Source organism: Phyllobates terribilis, unplaced genomic scaffold, assembly GCF_046119375.1.
Source record: "Phyllobates terribilis strain yellow unplaced genomic scaffold, ASM4611937v1 Scaffold_2__4_contigs__length_985480577, whole genome shotgun sequence".
In the NCBI taxonomy this organism is placed as follows: Eukaryota; Metazoa; Chordata; class Amphibia; order Anura; family Dendrobatidae; genus Phyllobates; species Phyllobates terribilis.
The window spans coordinates 702750973-702767135 of NW_027362762.1; the positions used below are offsets into that span (position 1 = coordinate 702750973).

General features: G+C 48.5%; 1 protein-coding gene across 4 annotated transcripts in view; it reads left to right on the plus strand.

Moving 5' to 3' along the window:
- The first annotated feature begins 228 nt into the window (after window positions 1-228).
- CSDE1 (cold shock domain containing E1) overlaps window positions 229-16163 on the plus strand; it is a 58269-nt gene continuing 42334 nt past the window's right edge. For all 4 annotated transcript variants that reach the window (XM_073667129.1, XM_073667132.1, XM_073667130.1 and 1 more), the window contains exon 1: window positions 229-366. The gene's annotated coding sequence lies outside the window, so the exon portion shown is untranslated. The remainder of the gene's footprint in view (window positions 367-16163) is intronic.

The following is a 16163-nucleotide window of genomic DNA, read 5'->3' on the forward strand; positions in this document are numbered from 1 at the left end:
GATCGAGGCACCAAAAGCACAAAGACAGTGTCGTCAGAAATTCACGAGCGTCGTCTTCAGCCATCTGGGGGTCACTAATCAGCAGAGGTCACAGGCTCCCGCCGTGCGGGGTTACTGTCAGGACAAGGAAAGAACACTGGGCTCGAGCCAGTGACATGACATCATCCCCGCGCGCCTAGAAGGCGCCCAGTGCGCAGGCGTGGTGCCGTGGCCAGCTCCGCATTGTGTGGGGGAGACTGCGCATGTGCACTTTACCCGGCTCCACCTATGGGAATACAAGCTCTCGCGAGAAGTCAGTGTTTTATTCCTACGTAATGTGCCGTGCTGCTTATGGCGGCGCTGGTGATAGTGCTGTGAGCTGTTGGGGTGAGTTTGCGTTTCTGTCGGGGTTTGGGGGCAGGGAATGGCCGGTTTAGCCTCTGTATGGGATAAGCGGATGACAGGAGTGCTCCGTAGCAGTGAGGGTCGCCGTATAACCCGGGCAGAGCTGCTTTGTCATGCCTTGCCCCGTCAGCGGGACGTTACTGGGCTGGTCTCGTGGCAGTACTGGCAGAGGCTGGGATTCTGAGCGCGGCTTCTCTACGGGACGGAACGTGGCACCGGGATTCCCGGCTGTACGGCATCACCCGAGACCTGGGCAGTGCCCGTACGTAGCTGGCAGTGATGCGTGTAGCGGGTGGACAAAGAGCCTCACAATGCGGGGTGGGGGCGGGGACCGGGTGTTTGGGCGTCCAATCAGGCGGCGGGTGGAGCGGCTAGTCCGCAGCTGGCAGGCAGGGTGCGAACCGACTGTCTCCTGGTGATCGCCGCAGGGGGACATGGGAGCTGTAGTCCTGAGCCGGCTCTTGCTTTTCATAGCCAGCACCTTGAGACTACGTGTCCCAGAATGCACGGCGCGGTGATGAGGAACGTGGTTTGTGAAATGCAGTGTACTTGTTTCCACTCAGCTGAGTGTCGCAATCCCCTGGCCTAGAGGAATCCCTGATGTGGCTGTTTACAAGGGCGAGATGCGCCCGGGCAGCACAGGCTTTCCTCTGCCGAGACCTGATCGGTAGGGTTAATCCGCTCCTGCAGGTTTCTGAAAGAGGGAGCCAGAACTAAACACACCTTAGGCGGCTTCCTCAGATTGACATAGCTGAACAGTGTTTCCATATTCTGTGGAGCTGCCTGTCACATCTTGAGCTGTCTGCCTGTGGATCTGATTTATTTTGCATTTAAATGTTTTTATAACTGCGATGGGTGATTGTTACAGGGATGGCTGTAGGGCGGGGGAACCTCAGGCCTGCCGATTTGTTACAGGGATGGCTGTAGGGCGGGGGAACCTCAGGCCTGCCGATTTGTTACAGGGATGGCTGTAGGGCGGGGGAACCTCAGGCCTGCCGATTTGTTACAGGGATGGCTGTAGGGCGGGGGAACCTCAGGCCTGCCGATTTGTTACAGGGATGGCTGTAGGGCGGGGGAACCTCAGGCCTGCCGATTTGTTACAGGGATGGCTGTAGGGCGGGGGAACCTCAGGCCTGCCGATTTGTTACAGGGATGGCTGTAGGGCGGGGGAACCTCAGGCCTGCCGATTTGTTACAGGGATGGCTGTAGGGCGGGGGAACCTCAGGCCTGCCGATTTGTTACAGGGATGGCTGTAGGGCGGGGGAACCTCAGGCCTGCCGATTTGTTACAGGGATGGCTGTAGGGCGGGGGAACCTCAGGCCTGCCGATTTGTTACAGGGATGGCTGTAGGGCGGGGGAACCTCAGGCCTGCCGATTTGTTACAGGGATGGCTGTAGGGCGGGGGAACCTCAGGCCTGCCGATTTGTTACAGGGATGGCTGTAGGGCGGGGGAACCTCAGGCCTGCCGATTTGTTACAGGGATGGCTGTAGGGCAGGGGAAGCTCAGGCCTGCCGATTTGTTACAGGGATGGCTGTAGGGCAGGGGAAGCTCAGGCCTGCCGATTTGTTACAGGGATGGCTGTAGGGCGGGGGAACCTCAGGCCTGCCGATTTGTTACAGGGATGGCTGTAGGGCGGGGGAACCTCAGGCCTGCCGATTTGTTACAGGGATGGCTGTAGGGCGGGGGAACCTCAGGCCTGCCGATTTGTTACAGGGATGGCTGTAGGGCGGGGGAATCTCAGGCCTGCCGATTTGTTACAGGGATGGCTGTAGGGCGGGGGAACCTCAGGCCTGCCGATTTGTTACAGGGATGGCTGTAGGGCGGGGGAACCTCAGGCCTGCCGATTTGTTACAGGGATGGCTGTAGGGCGGGGGAACCTCAGGCCTGCCGATTTGTTACAGGGATGGCTGTAGGGCGGGGGAATCTCAGGCCTGCCGATTTGTTACAGGGATGGCTGTAGGGCGGGGGAACCTCAGGCCCGCCCATTTGTTACAGGGATGGCTGTAGGACGGGGGAACCTCAGGCCTGCCGATTTGTTACAGGGATGGCTGTAGGGCGGGGGAACCTCAGGCCTGCCGATTTGTTACAGGGATGGCTGTAGGGCGGGGGAACCTCAGGCCTGCCGATTTGTTACAGGGATGGCTGTAGGGCGGGGGAACCTCAGGCCTGCCGATTTGTTACAGGGATGGCTGTAGGGCGGGGGAACCTCAGGCCTGCCGATTTGTTACAGGGATGGCTGTAGGGCGGGGGAACCTCAGGCCTGCCGATTTGTTACAGGGATGGCTGTAGGGCGGGGGAACCTCAGGCCTGCCGATTTGTTACAGGGATGGCTGTAGGGCAGGAGAACCTCAGGCCTGCCGATTTGTTACAGGGATGGCTGTAGGGCAGGAGAACCTCAGGCCTGCCGATTTGTTACAGGGATGGCTGTAGGGCAGGAGAACCTCAGGCCTGCCGATTTGTTACAGGGATGGCTGTAGGACAGGAGCAGGGGAACCTCAGGCCCGCCCATTTGTTACAGGGATGGCTGTAGGGCAGGGGCGGGGGAACCTCAGGCCCGCCCATTTGTTACAGGGATGGCTGTAGGGCAGGGGTGGGGGAACCTCAGGCCCGCGGGCTGTTTTCGGCTCTCAATGACCTTTTCTCGAGCCCTTAGGCAGATTTCCAGGGACCGTAGTGCTTGGGCCGGCAGCTGTGTTTTGATGGTCGCCGGCCCATTAATTTCTTTGGGAGCAAACGCCCCGAGATCTCATTCTTGAGCACTGAGGTGTGTGTGGTGACAGATTACGTCCTGACACCAGTGCCGGCGTCAGGGCGTACTTTGTGGGCAGAGCTAGCGCGCAATCCCCCCCCCCCCCCCCCCCCCCCCCCAAGGATGGTATAAAATATCCAAATGGTCCTTGGCAGCAGGGCTGTGGAGTCGAGGAGTCTGTGTCCATTTTGGTGGAATCAGAGTCGGTACATAATGGACCGACTCCTAAAATATATAATAAATTGGGTACAGTAGTTCAATGCAGTTTGTGGGAATATTTTTTCATAAGAATTTGGGAAAGTTATGAAATGTCCTATAAATGTCTGTCCTATTCCTGATCTAAGGGTCTAGACTTTTAGCTGAGATGAATCTGTGCTACAGTAAATTTATCACTTAAACATGAGCCATGTATGAGGGAGTTGGAGTTGGTGTCATGGAAATTAAGGAGTCGGAGGTTTGGCTTACTGACTCCACAGCCCTGTGTACCAGGCAGTGGCTGTATGATCTCAGCTGGGTATGTGCTTTCCCTGAAACACAGTAGTGTTTAATAGCCAAATATACTGTAAAAGCTGCCAGGGACTGAGCCGCACTGGAAACTATAGTCGTAGCGACGGGTCCCCTGCGGCTTCTCCTTGGTTTGGCAGGTCTCTCTTTACGTGTGTGTGTATGAGGTGTGTATGAGGGAGTTGGAGTCGATGTCATGGAAATTGAGGAGTCTGAGTCGAAGGTTTGGCTTACCGACTCCACAGCCCTGATTTCCTCCCACACTCCAAAGACATACTGATAAGAAACTTAGATTGTGAGCCCCCAATGGGAACAATGATGCTGATGACTGTAAAGATCTGCGGAATATGATTATATAGCGCCAACATATTCCTCAGCGCTTTACAATTATGATGGCTTTGTATTAGCAAAGCATAATAGCTTCTGTGCAATGTGTTTAAGCTACAATTTATTTGATTAAAAATGGGCCCGCTATGTTCCTAAAATAACGAAAAACCCTACTATGCATCGGCCACTCCTCCATGCCGCTGTGGGGGTTCCTCAGTATTCTCCTGGCTTCCTCTTCTGGTGGCAGGCCTTGTGTTTTGTCTGAGCTGGAAGTCTTCTAGCTCCGATATTCAGATTGGACAGAACATGGCCTCTGAGTGTCTGCAGTGGTCACCTGATGTCCCCCACTCCTCCAATGTAAGGCGGATCTAGGACACCAGCAGCCACATAGAGCAGCGATGGGGTCCAGTAGGGTGCGTGTTTTTTTTCCTTGCCCATTTTTTAAACTATAACAAACTACAGTGCCCAAAGCCTGTAACCTTGTCCGTGGACCTGTCTGCTGTGCCATTCACTTGTTAATCTTTATGGAGCCATAGACTACGTCATCATTCAGGGATATCCCCACAGACTGACACGGCCATAAGCTATTGATGAGGGAATGGTGCAGCAGTATATATTAGAAAAATAACTTATTTCTTGGGAGAAAATACTTTTTACTAAATCAGTTTGGGGTCTTTTTATAGAGGGCATCTGGCAATAAGCAGTCTAACCTGTAGGAGTGGCCCAGTATTGTCTATGCTGAATTCTCACGCCCTTTCCAAATCCGCTGTTGTCTGGAACCCCAGATGTTAATTTAGCCGATGTTCATCTAATGTACGTGTGCTCCTTTACACTGACATATTGGTGCTGACTATTGGACGTACGGACACACCTTATGAATGGTAATGTATTCATGTTCAGTGGGTAAGAGCCGCACAGCATGGTTTTTGTTCATGGTTGGTGGTGCAATAAACTGCCTCAGTGTGAACTGCCCCTCCCCCACCAACTGCTATCAGCCAATCTGTTTTTTTTTACTGGCGTCTGTAGTCTGCTGCTTTAGTCTACCTTGCCATAAAATCAATGCAGTCACCTCTGCATTTCGAAGAGGTTTTCTTTCCCAACCCATTCCCTTTCTGATGAATGCGTATTTGGGAAATGTTAAGTAGAGAAGTTCGCTTAAAAGTAAACTTGGCGAACCAGTCAGCATGTATCAGCAGGGCTGTGGAGTCGAAATCGGAGTCTGTATAAAATGGACCAACTCCTAAAATATATAATAACTTGGGTACAGTAGTTCAATGCAGTTTGTGGGGAATATTTTTTCATAAGAATTTGGGAAAGTTATGAAATGTCCTATTCCTGATCTAAGGGTCTAGACTTTTAGCTGAGATGAATCTGTGCTACAGTAAATGTATCACTTAAACAAGAGCCATGTATGAGGGAGTCGTAGTTGGTGTCATGGAAATTAAGGAGTCGGAGGTTTGGCTTACTGACTCCACAGCCCTGTGTACCAGGCAGTGGCTGTATGATCTCAGCCGGGTATGTGCTTTCCCTGAAACGCAGTAGTGTTTAATAGCCAAATATACTGTAAAAGCTGCCAGGGACTGAGCCGCACTGGAAACTATAGTCGTAGCGACGGGTCCCCTGCGGCTTCTCCTTGGTTTGGCAGGTCTCTCTTTACGTGTGTGTGTATATGGAGAGACCTGTCACTCCAGTGGAACGGGTGGGGAGAAGCCCCCGGGGACCCGCCTGTTCGACTAGTCTCCATACCTGGCTGAGATCATCCTGCCAGTCTGATGCATGCTGTCCGAGGATCAGTCAGGTTCACTTTAAGGTTTCTATATCTTGCGTGCACTGACAGGAGTGTCCGCCATGCGTATAATTCAGATGTTCGTGTTTTGTTTTGTTTTTTTTGTTCACAAAAAAAGATCAGTCTTAATCAGTGTTTTGAATCTGATTTTCATCTCTTGGGTCAGTTTTTACCATCGGTGATTTTTCAAAGGAAAAGCAAAATCCCTGACCGCTGATCAGCTGCAGCTATCGTAGTCTTGTCTGAGCTGCATACTGTGTAACGTGCCTCTTGCAGAAAATATAAAGGCATGTGACTTCTGAGGGGGAGAGGTGCTGTGGGTGTGTCACCGTGTGTTCACATGATCCAACTCCAGAGATGCCTGCCACGAATTTTCAGCTAAAAATGAACAAGTAATAAGGTAATGACATGGATTAAACAACTGGATAGCCTTATTTTTTTAAATATAGTGGGACTATAGCAAGAGAATTAAAATCTATATTAGTCACTGGAGTACTGCTTTGTTATAGTAGTGGTTTAATCCCATTTTTCGACCACCCTTCCCATTAACTGATCTCAGCCGTGCTGTAGCTACTTGCCCAGAATAAAGCGGCTCGGACACTCAGCTGCTGCACACAATACTCCGAATTGACAACCTATTAATAGTTACTAGTTGGGCCATGGAACAACTACATAGGAATTCTTTCAGATGGAAGAGCAGCTGTTAAAGGCGTATTTGCACAAAAGAGTCATACATCACTTGTGAGCCATTTCATGGTGTTGCTACTTTCATCTTTTGTTCTTTCAGTCTCCTCTTAGACTGGTAGTAAACTTTCCTCTTCTCATTGAACAATCATCTCGAGCTGAAGCGTAACATTTTTGACCAGCAGCACTGGTCTAGTAAGTGGTGTTTCATTAATATGGTTTGGATTGGGAAGTTGCGGGCCCCAATTCCCAGGCTATGTTCTTGGCAGATTTTTTTGTGTCAAGTGCAGTTCTGTAGTGGAGATTTTGGTAGTATACACTTAAGGCCCCCGTACATATTGGGTAGTTGTCAGCCATCTCCTTGGATTCGCCCATACACGGGAATGCTCCTGTGTTCTGTAGACTCCTCTGGTGGCAGCTTATCTCCTGGAGCTGGGAAGGATCAGCCATTGGAAATCCAAGGGGCCAGGTCCTTCGCTTACCCGATGACATCTGTTGGGTAGAGCTGGGAGGCCCACATAAACATTAAACTATTTGCCAATAACTACAAGTATGGGAGCCTTTTAAAAGGGTTTTGGAAGCCTACCTTTCTTCTATGTCCATTAGTTTAGTAGAATATGCATTGTTTTCCTTCTCCCGTGACAGCACCACCTGAGAGAGGGTATCCGCCCACTAAGGACTGGAGCCTACTGAATAAAAAGGCGGTACCTCTCTTCCGCATCAGTTTTTGGTTCCTGTCCTTGATGGGAGCCTCTCTTGGTGGTACCTCGTACCTGTCGTGGAGTCTGGAGTGAATCCCAGGATCGATGCGGCCGTGAAGAGACAGCAGATGGCCCTCTGTTCCCAGCCCCATCTTCCTGTGCCTGGGCCTGCATGCGGGGGGGGGGGTGCCTTCCGGGGTCCTCTCCCGTGTGCGCCGTGTCTGCGCACGCACGATGGTCGTGGCTGGGCGCGCCGGCAGGCCTTCCGGGCTGCGCACGTGCGGGGTCGCGTCTCGCCCTGTGACGTAGCACGCCGGAAGTCCGGACTGCGCACGCGCAGGGTCGTGTTGCGCCCTAGCGCCGGAAGCCCAGGTCTGCGCTTGCGCTGGGTACGATTTCCGGGTCATCCCCGTGCAAGCGCGGGGAGCCGCTGGGCTGCATAGGAGGGATACTGCGGCATAGCGCGCCAGCCGGCAAAGAGAAAAAAAGAATAAAATTTATGTATTTTAATATAAATTATAAAAAATAAATAAAATAAAATAATTAAGGTTAATGGAAAGAGAGCACACTGCTGCCGGAAGGGGAGGGGCCCAAAGGAGGTGGAGCCCCTTATGCTTTTAAGGAATGGGAAGCTGTCAAGATGGCGGTGTCTGCATCCCCGTCATGAGTGAGGAGCCGCTGTCACCGCCGCAGAAGGAACAGCAGCAGCCACAAGCGTCTAAACAGCGTAAACAGGTCAAGCAAAATGTGAGACAACCGGAGCAACGGGAGTCTTCCCATCATCAGAGCCACAGCAGTGGGGGTCGTACGAGTGCTGGCAGAACCAGTCAGAAGAAATCTCGTGAATCCACCTCCGCCAGATGGGAGCGTTCATGTGAACGGCAACCGCCGCCTCCGGTACCCTAGTCTGAACGGCAGTGTGGTGAGTGATCTTTGTGAAAGTTCACCTTAGTAATGTGCTCTACTCTGTTTTTTCTCTTTTCTCTTCTTTCATTTCCTTCTGGTTGTTGGGAACCAAAAAAGTAATTCTAAGAATAAGGAGTGTGCATTATATAAAGATAGCCTTCCCAGCTCCTACGCTAAGAACCTTTGCTCTGATTGTATACAGGAAACTATAGTGGAGGAGTCCCCTAGTTTTTCTATGGACTTAAAAACTTTAATCCAGACGGAGGTCAGGGATTCCTTAAAGAACTTAACCTCTTGTAAGAGGAAGAAGCAGAAACGGGTTTCCTCGGACTCAGAGGAATCAGTAGAGTCCCGTGTCATGAGGGAATATCCTTCCCCCTCTGACCTCTCTCTTCATCGTCTTCATCAGAATCTTCGGATGATGATGGAGGGGGTAGGCCTTGTTTTTCAGTGGACAATACTGAGAAATTGGTCAAGACTATCAGAGTGACTATGGGTATTGCCGATGCCAAAACTCCCAGAACAGTTCAGGACGTCATGTTCGGGGGCTTAGATCAGAAGAGGAGACGCACATTCCCAGTTAACGAGAGGGTCAAGACTCTTATAGATAGGGAATGGAAAAAACAGAGAGGAAAGGCCAGCTGCCGCCTTCTTCTAAGCGGAGATACCCCTTTGAAGAGGAGGATGCGGCTAGGCGGGACAAAACCCCTAAAATTGATGTGGCCATCGTGAAATCCTCAAAAAGATCCACTCTACCCTTTTAGGATTTGGGGGCCCTAAAAGATCCGCTTGATAAAAAGGCGGAGTCTTTTTTTAAAACAGGCCTGGGAGTCCTCAGCAGGGGCTCTGAAACCGGCAGTGGCAGCCACCTGCACTGCCAGGTCTATGATGATCTGGCTTCAACAGTTAGATGACCAGATCAAAGGGAATGTCTCTAGAGAGAAAATTCTGTCGGGTCTGCCTCTTTTGCAGGGGGCGGCTGCATTCCTTGCAGATTCAGTTAGGCTGGCTGCCAGGTCAGCAAATCTTTCTAATGCAGCCCGCCGGGCATTATGGCTCAAGAGCTGGCCAGGGGATGTGCAGTCAAAATCTAAACTCTGCTCAATCCCTTGCGAAGGGAACTTTCTTTTCGGGAAGGCCTTAGATGACATACTGGATAAGGCAGCGGACAAGAAACATGGGTTTCCTTCTGTGTCTGTTCCCCGATATAAGAGCTCCTTTCGGAAGAGGAAATACAATCGGAGCAAGTTTCCTAGATACCAAAGTGGTTGGAGAGACAGGAAGCCGAATAACAGAGGCTTCATGTTCGGGGGTCCATCCTCTGAGATTAAGAAAACCCCTAAGTGACGGACCTCCCCAGGTGGGAGGAAGGTTGTCCCACTTCCTTCCCGCCTGGGAAAAAATATCGTCCAGTGCTTGGATTTTAGGGATAATCAGGAGGGGGCTGAAGTTGGAGTTCAAAAAGATTCCCAGGAACACCGTCAGGATTTCAGCCCCCAGATGCCTAAGGGAGCAGATAGCCCTGCAGCAGGAAGTACTCACTCTGGTTGTGAAGGGGGGTTCTAGTAGAAACACCTGTACCTGAGCAAGGGAGAGGGTTTTACTCAACTCTTTCTAATAAAGAAACCAGATGGCTCCTTCAGAACCATTGTCAACTTGAAGAAGCTGAACGACTATTTGATTTACAGGCCATTCAAAATGGAATCAATAAAATCGGCCATAAAAATGTTTCCAGAATGCTATATGTGCGTCCTCAATTTGAAGGACGCCTACTACCACGTCCCAAACTTTCCTGCACACCAACAGTTTCTGAGGGTAGCTGTACGGTTCGGCAAGCACGTAAGGCATTTTCAGTTTGCAGCTCTTCCCTTTGGCATCTCCATGGCTCCAAGGGTTTTCACAAAGATTATCCTGGAAGTCACAGCGCATCTAAGGGAGAAAGATATCCTAGTCATCCCTTACCTGGATGATTTTTTTTTTTTTTTTAGTGGTGGGCAGATCAAAATAGCTCTGCGCACTGGCTCTGGCAGAAGTCATGGCCAGTCTAAATGGCCTGGGGTGGATGTTAAACTTAGAAAAACAGAGACTAGAACCAAAAAAGGTTATCATTCCTGGGTCTCATTTTGGACTCTGAAAACCAGACCTGTTTTCTGCCAGAGGACAAGAAACTGAAGATCAGCTCCCTCATATCACGCGTAATCAACAATCCACCCATGACATTGAGGAATGCAATGTCTCTATTGGGTACAATGACATCTTGTATCCCAGCAGTTCAGTGGGCCCAGTTCCATACCAGACTTCTTCAGCAGGAGATCCTGACAGCAGACAGACGGCTCGGAGGTCGCCTGGATGGAAGAATATCCCTTTCAAGTTTAGTAATCAACTCGCTGGAGTGGTGGATGAATCCAGTAAATCTATCTCTGGGGGTTCCTTGGTCTTTCCAGGTGTCGGATACGATTATGACAGACGCAAGCGCAGAAGGCTGGGGAGCTCACCTGAGAGATCATTCAGTACAAGGCCTCTGGTCGGATAGCGAGACGGGTCTCTCCTCAAACATGAGGGAACTGTTGGCAGTCAGAAATGCGCTAGTAGAGTTCAGTTCTCTTCTTCAGGGTCATCACATCCGGATGTCGGACAACCCAACGACAGTCGCCTACATCAATCGTTAGGGGGGTACCAGATCCCTCCCTCTGATGTTGGTAGCGGACCAGATCCTTCGCTTTGCGGAGAGTCATCTATTTACGCTCTCGGCGCTGCATATAAGAGGAGAACGTAAAAGCCGATTTTCTAAGTCGACACATCTTGAGACAAGGAGAATGGGAATTGAATCCAGCGGTATTCCAGCAGATTGTCGGCAGATGGGGACAACCTCAGATTGGGTTTGTTCGCAAACAATCTATCGGAAGACCAAAATCTTTTGCTCCCTGAATTCAAAGGAGATGCCATTTGCGGTAGACGCGCTGCAAATTCCTTGGGACTTTACCCTGGCCTATGCCTTTCCCCCTCTAATGCTGATCCCTACTATCCTGAGGAAGATCCGAGAAGAACAGGCGAGGGTTATATTGATCGCCCCTTTTTGGCTCAATAGACCATGGTTCACTTGGATGATGAGAATGTCCCAAGCGGATCCATGGGTTCTTCCGGACACCCCAGATCTTCTCAGGCAGGACCCAGTCTTGCATCCCCCAAAGATCGGGCCTACATTTGACCGCCTGGACTTTGAAAGGTCACTACTAATGCAGGAGGGGTTCTCTCCAGGTCTAGTTACTACTGTACTGGCGCATAGGAAGCCGGCGACTGCTAGGATCTATGGCAGAACCTGGGCTAAGTTTCTGTCTACCTCAGGTCAGTCTGCCAAAGGGAGGGTTCCTATTGGGGCATCCTGGAATTCCTTCAGAAAGGCTTAAGCATGGGGTTAGCCACCAGTACCCTTAAGGTACAAGTATCAGCTCTCGGGGCACTATATAATTACGACTTAGCAGCAAATAGGTGGATCATCAGATTCATTAAAGCTTGCAGTAGATCTAGACCTATTTCTACTCCAAGGATGCCTCCTTGGGACCTTAATCTGGTTTTAGAAGCGCTAACCAAGTCCCCCTTTTTGAGCCCTTAGAGGAAGCTTCGGAGAAAATTCTCACCTTAAAAACAGCCATGCTGGTAGCTCGAACTTCAGCTCGTAGGGTAAGTGATCTGCACGCGCTGTCGGTTAACCATCCATTCACGCAAGTGTGTATGGATAGAGTAATCTTAGAACCAGACCCGGCCTATCTTCCAAAAGTGGCCTCCAAATTCCATAGAACACAAGTAATCACTCTCCCTTCCTTCTATCCTGACCCTAGGGATTTGGAGGAACAAAAACTTCACACTCTAGATGTTAAGAGGGTATTAGTCCAGTATTTGGAAGTAACGAAGGCCTGGAGAAAAAGTGACGCCGTATTCATTTCATTTCTGGGGGTTATGAAAGGGCTTAAGGTTACAAGGGGGACTATAGCTAGGTGGGTCAGGGACACCATTGGCTTAGCATACTCTTCTAGCAATCTGCCATTTCCAGAGAACCTGAAGGCCCACTCCACCAGAGCTGTAGCTGCTTCCTGGGCGGAGAAAACGGATGTGCCCATCGACATCATATGTAAGGCGGCAACTTGGTCATCCCCCCCCCCGCTACATTTTACAAGCATTACCGTCTTGACCTTTCCTCTTCTACTGATCTGTCCTTTGGGAGGAAGGTGTTGCAAGCGGTGATTCCCTCCCTCTGGTGTCTGATCTCTCTAAATCTCTCATGTGGTGCTGTCATGGGAGAAGGGGAAAAGATTCTAGTTACTTACCTGTAACGGGATTTTACAGAGCCCATGACAGCACCCTATTAATTCCCTCCCCTTTATCACTTCTGGTGTGCACTTCTTAGGGTGTTTTATTAAGAAATTTTTAGGTGGCAGTTATGTACTAACCTATTTTTCGGAGGCCCTCACATGCTCTGAAGCAAAAACTGATGCGGAAGAGAGGTACCGCCTTTTTATTCAGTAGGTTCCTGTCCTTGGTGGGCGGATACCCTCTCTCAGGTGGTGCTGTCATGGGCTCTGTAAAATCCCGTTACCGGTAAGTAACTAGGATCTTTTCTTCAGATTATCTTAGCCTAAAGGTCATGTGCCCACGATGTAGAAATGCTCAGGATTTTTTCCTGAGCGTTTCTGCATCTCCCTGGCAGAAAAAAAAACGCATGCGGATTATACATGCGTTTTCCTGCCAGGGACATGCGGAAATGAAGCATTATCACTGACATTTCCGCATGCGGGTTGACAAGCGCTTTCCAAGCGATTAGCATCTCTTGGAAAGTGCTTGTGACAACTAGGTCACACTATATAAATCCATGCAAACAGCATGGATTTATATAGTGTGACCCTAGAGAGTGGTTAAAAATAAAAAAATAAACCTAATACTTACCTTCCGATGGCCCCCGAGACTTGCTGTGCTCCTGTGCTGGCTGCCGGCAGATCGCGCTACGCTGTACTGAAAAGACCTGCCGTCACATGACTGTGACGTCAGCGCAGGTCCTTCAGTCCTGCGCGATCTGTCGGCAAGCGAAGAGAAGGAGTCCGGGGGCCGTCGGAAGGTGAATATAATCTTTTATTTTTTATTTTCTTCTTTTTTTTATGGTACCTTGGTGTGGAGGAGAGTCTACTGTCCTCCACACCCGGGTACCATCCGCACATTAGAACGCGCCAATTACGCAAGTACAGATGCAGTCTTGCGGAATTGGCGCGTTCTAATGCAAGTCAATGGCGGCGAAAACGGAGCGCTTCCGCAAAATTAATGGACATGCTGCGTATTTTTGAGCGCAGCATAAATGCTGCAGAAAAATCAGCAGCATGGGCATTGAAAGTGCGGAATTGCATTGGAGACCATGGGGGAAGGTTTACCAAGCGTTTACGCTGCGGAAGTTCCGCAGCATAAACGCTTGAAAAACGCATCGTGGGCACATAGCCTTAGAATAGTACTTGATACATCCATGGACCAGTCGTACAGCCTCTTCTCTTACTGTTTAAAGATGGTACAGGGATCCTAATGGTAATCTTTTCTGGCCCCCATGGCTGTGGAGTCGGTAAGCCAAATCTCCATGACTCCGACTCCCTCATACATGGCTCATGTTTAAGTGATAAATTTACTGTAGCACAGATTCATCTCAGCTAAAAGTCTAGAATCTTAGATCAGGAATAGGACGGACATTTCATAACTTTCCCAAATTCTTATGAAAAAATATTCCCCACAAACTGCATTGAACTACTGTACCCAATTTATATATTTTAGGAGTTGGAGTCGGTCCATTTTATACCGACTCCACCAAAATGGGCTCCGACTCCCGACTTCACAGCCCTGCTGGCCCCCCACCCCTAAGTTGATGGCGTACGACGTTTGGAGCTGCTCCTACTTATCCGGTGCATTTTTAGCAACTTCTCGGGTTTCTTTTCTCCCCTGCAGCATGAGTGCTCATTGTCTGATACACAAGGTCTCTGTGACCTCCAAAGGATCGGCCTTGTATTTCCATATTGTATGGCTGCATATATGCCTTTTATAAACTCTAGTTTACATCATGAGTGATATGTTACTTTATACTAAGCCCTCCTTTTGTATAATTACTATAGGGGAGCGTCTTACAGATTGTAATGTGAAATCGGTCTATAATTTGCATATGCCAGCTGTAGCCAGATATGTGGCAGGAAAGCCTGGAGTTTGAGGCTTCTCTAAACTTGTAAGGATCAATATTGCCAGTCCCAATATTGTTAATCACTTGAGTCTAGATATTTCCAAATGAGAGAAATTGTAATTGTGCTACAGACATGTATATTTATGGTACTAGTTTCATTAGTGAATGGTACGTGAGATTGTCTTTGCAGATATTTTATTTTTCTACTTTTCCACCAAGAGAAAACTAGCCAGAAATAATTGTGCAATTTCCCACTTTTTTTTATATACAATTGTTGGCTAATGCGTCATTTTCCCATATCTGTTCTAGTTCAGTCTAGCCTGCTTGACCCCTTCCCAACATTTTTGCTTCTTCTTTCTTTTTTTCCCCTTTTTCCAAGAGCCCTAACTTTTTTATTTTTTCTGCCAGCATAGCCATATGAGGGATTGTTTTTTGCTAGACATGGTGTACTTTTGAATGAAGTCATTAAATTGTATCATATTGTACTGAAAAGTGTAGGAAAAATTCCAAGTGTGGCAGAATAGCGAAAAAAAAATGCTGTTCCACAATTTTTTATGGGCCTTCAGGTAAAAATAACCTAGAAATACAATTCTCCAGGTCAGTAGGATTATGGCGATACGGAGCATCTATAAGTTTGTGGTGTTTTTTATATAGTGGGGATTTAAAAGCTTGAAAAAATTAAAGTATAAAAGTTCAGTAGTTTAGTCTCCTTGGAGGACCTGAACCTGCAATTGTCTGAACTCTTGTATATATAAGGCTATGTGCCCACGTTGCATTTATGAAGCAGAAAATTTCTGCTGCATAAATGCAAGTCCTCTCCCGGAAAAACGCATGCGGAATTCCGCACGCGTTTATCACGCGTTTTCCACATGCGGAATTGCCTTGCGTTTTTTATGCATTGGACAAAGGCAATTCCGCTTGCGGAAACGCAAAATTAAATGACATGCTGCGGATTTTTGAACGCGGCATAAACGCTGCGGAAAAATCCGCAGCATGTGCATAGAACTTGTGGAATCCCATTGGGGACCATGGGGTGCGGATATACATGCGTTTTTCAAGCGTTTACGCTGCGGAAATTCCGCAACATATACGCTTGAAAAATGCTACGTGGGCACACAGCCTAATACACACACACATATATGCATGCACACGCCTACACACGATTGCAGGTTCAGGTCCCCGAAGGAGACTAAATACTGTAAATTGTTTTGAGCTTTTATACTTTAATATTTCATAGTTCATGAGACCATGATTTCTGCTATAAACAACCATACTGTATTAAGTGTATGTTTAATACACTCCCTGACAGAAGTGATGTCGCTTATCCATGTTATGTAAATAAAAGCTTATAACCTGACGTTAAAGTCATCCATTGGTTTTATAAATTACTCTTTTGAAAGCTGAAAACCTCCCAAATTTGGTTTTGGTGAAGAAAATAAATTAGCATCAATGCTGAAATATTGATCATTTAATGAACACAGAATGGTCTGATTTTTGCAAGACAAAAGTTTTGTCACCCACAGAAAGTAATGTGATATTCAAACAAATAATTATCTTAAAATACAATCATATGTTGCATAACATTGGTGAATGAAGTTGTGGTGCTATTAGTCATATTTAATATTTTGTGTGACTTCCATGAGCTTGAAGGACTGCATCCATGCGGTTCAACAATGATTTATACAATTAATGAAGTCATCAGGAATAGCAAAGAATGCAGTCTTACATGCCTCCCAGAGTTCATCTAGATTCTTTGGTTTTGTCTTCCAAGCTTCCTCTTTCATCCTACCCCAAACATGCTCAATGATGTCCATGTCTGGTGACTGGGCTGGCCAGTCCTTCAGCACCTTGATCTTTTTTGCCTGGAGGAACTTTGTTGTAGAGATGGATGTATGAGATGGAGCACCATCCTGCTGCAG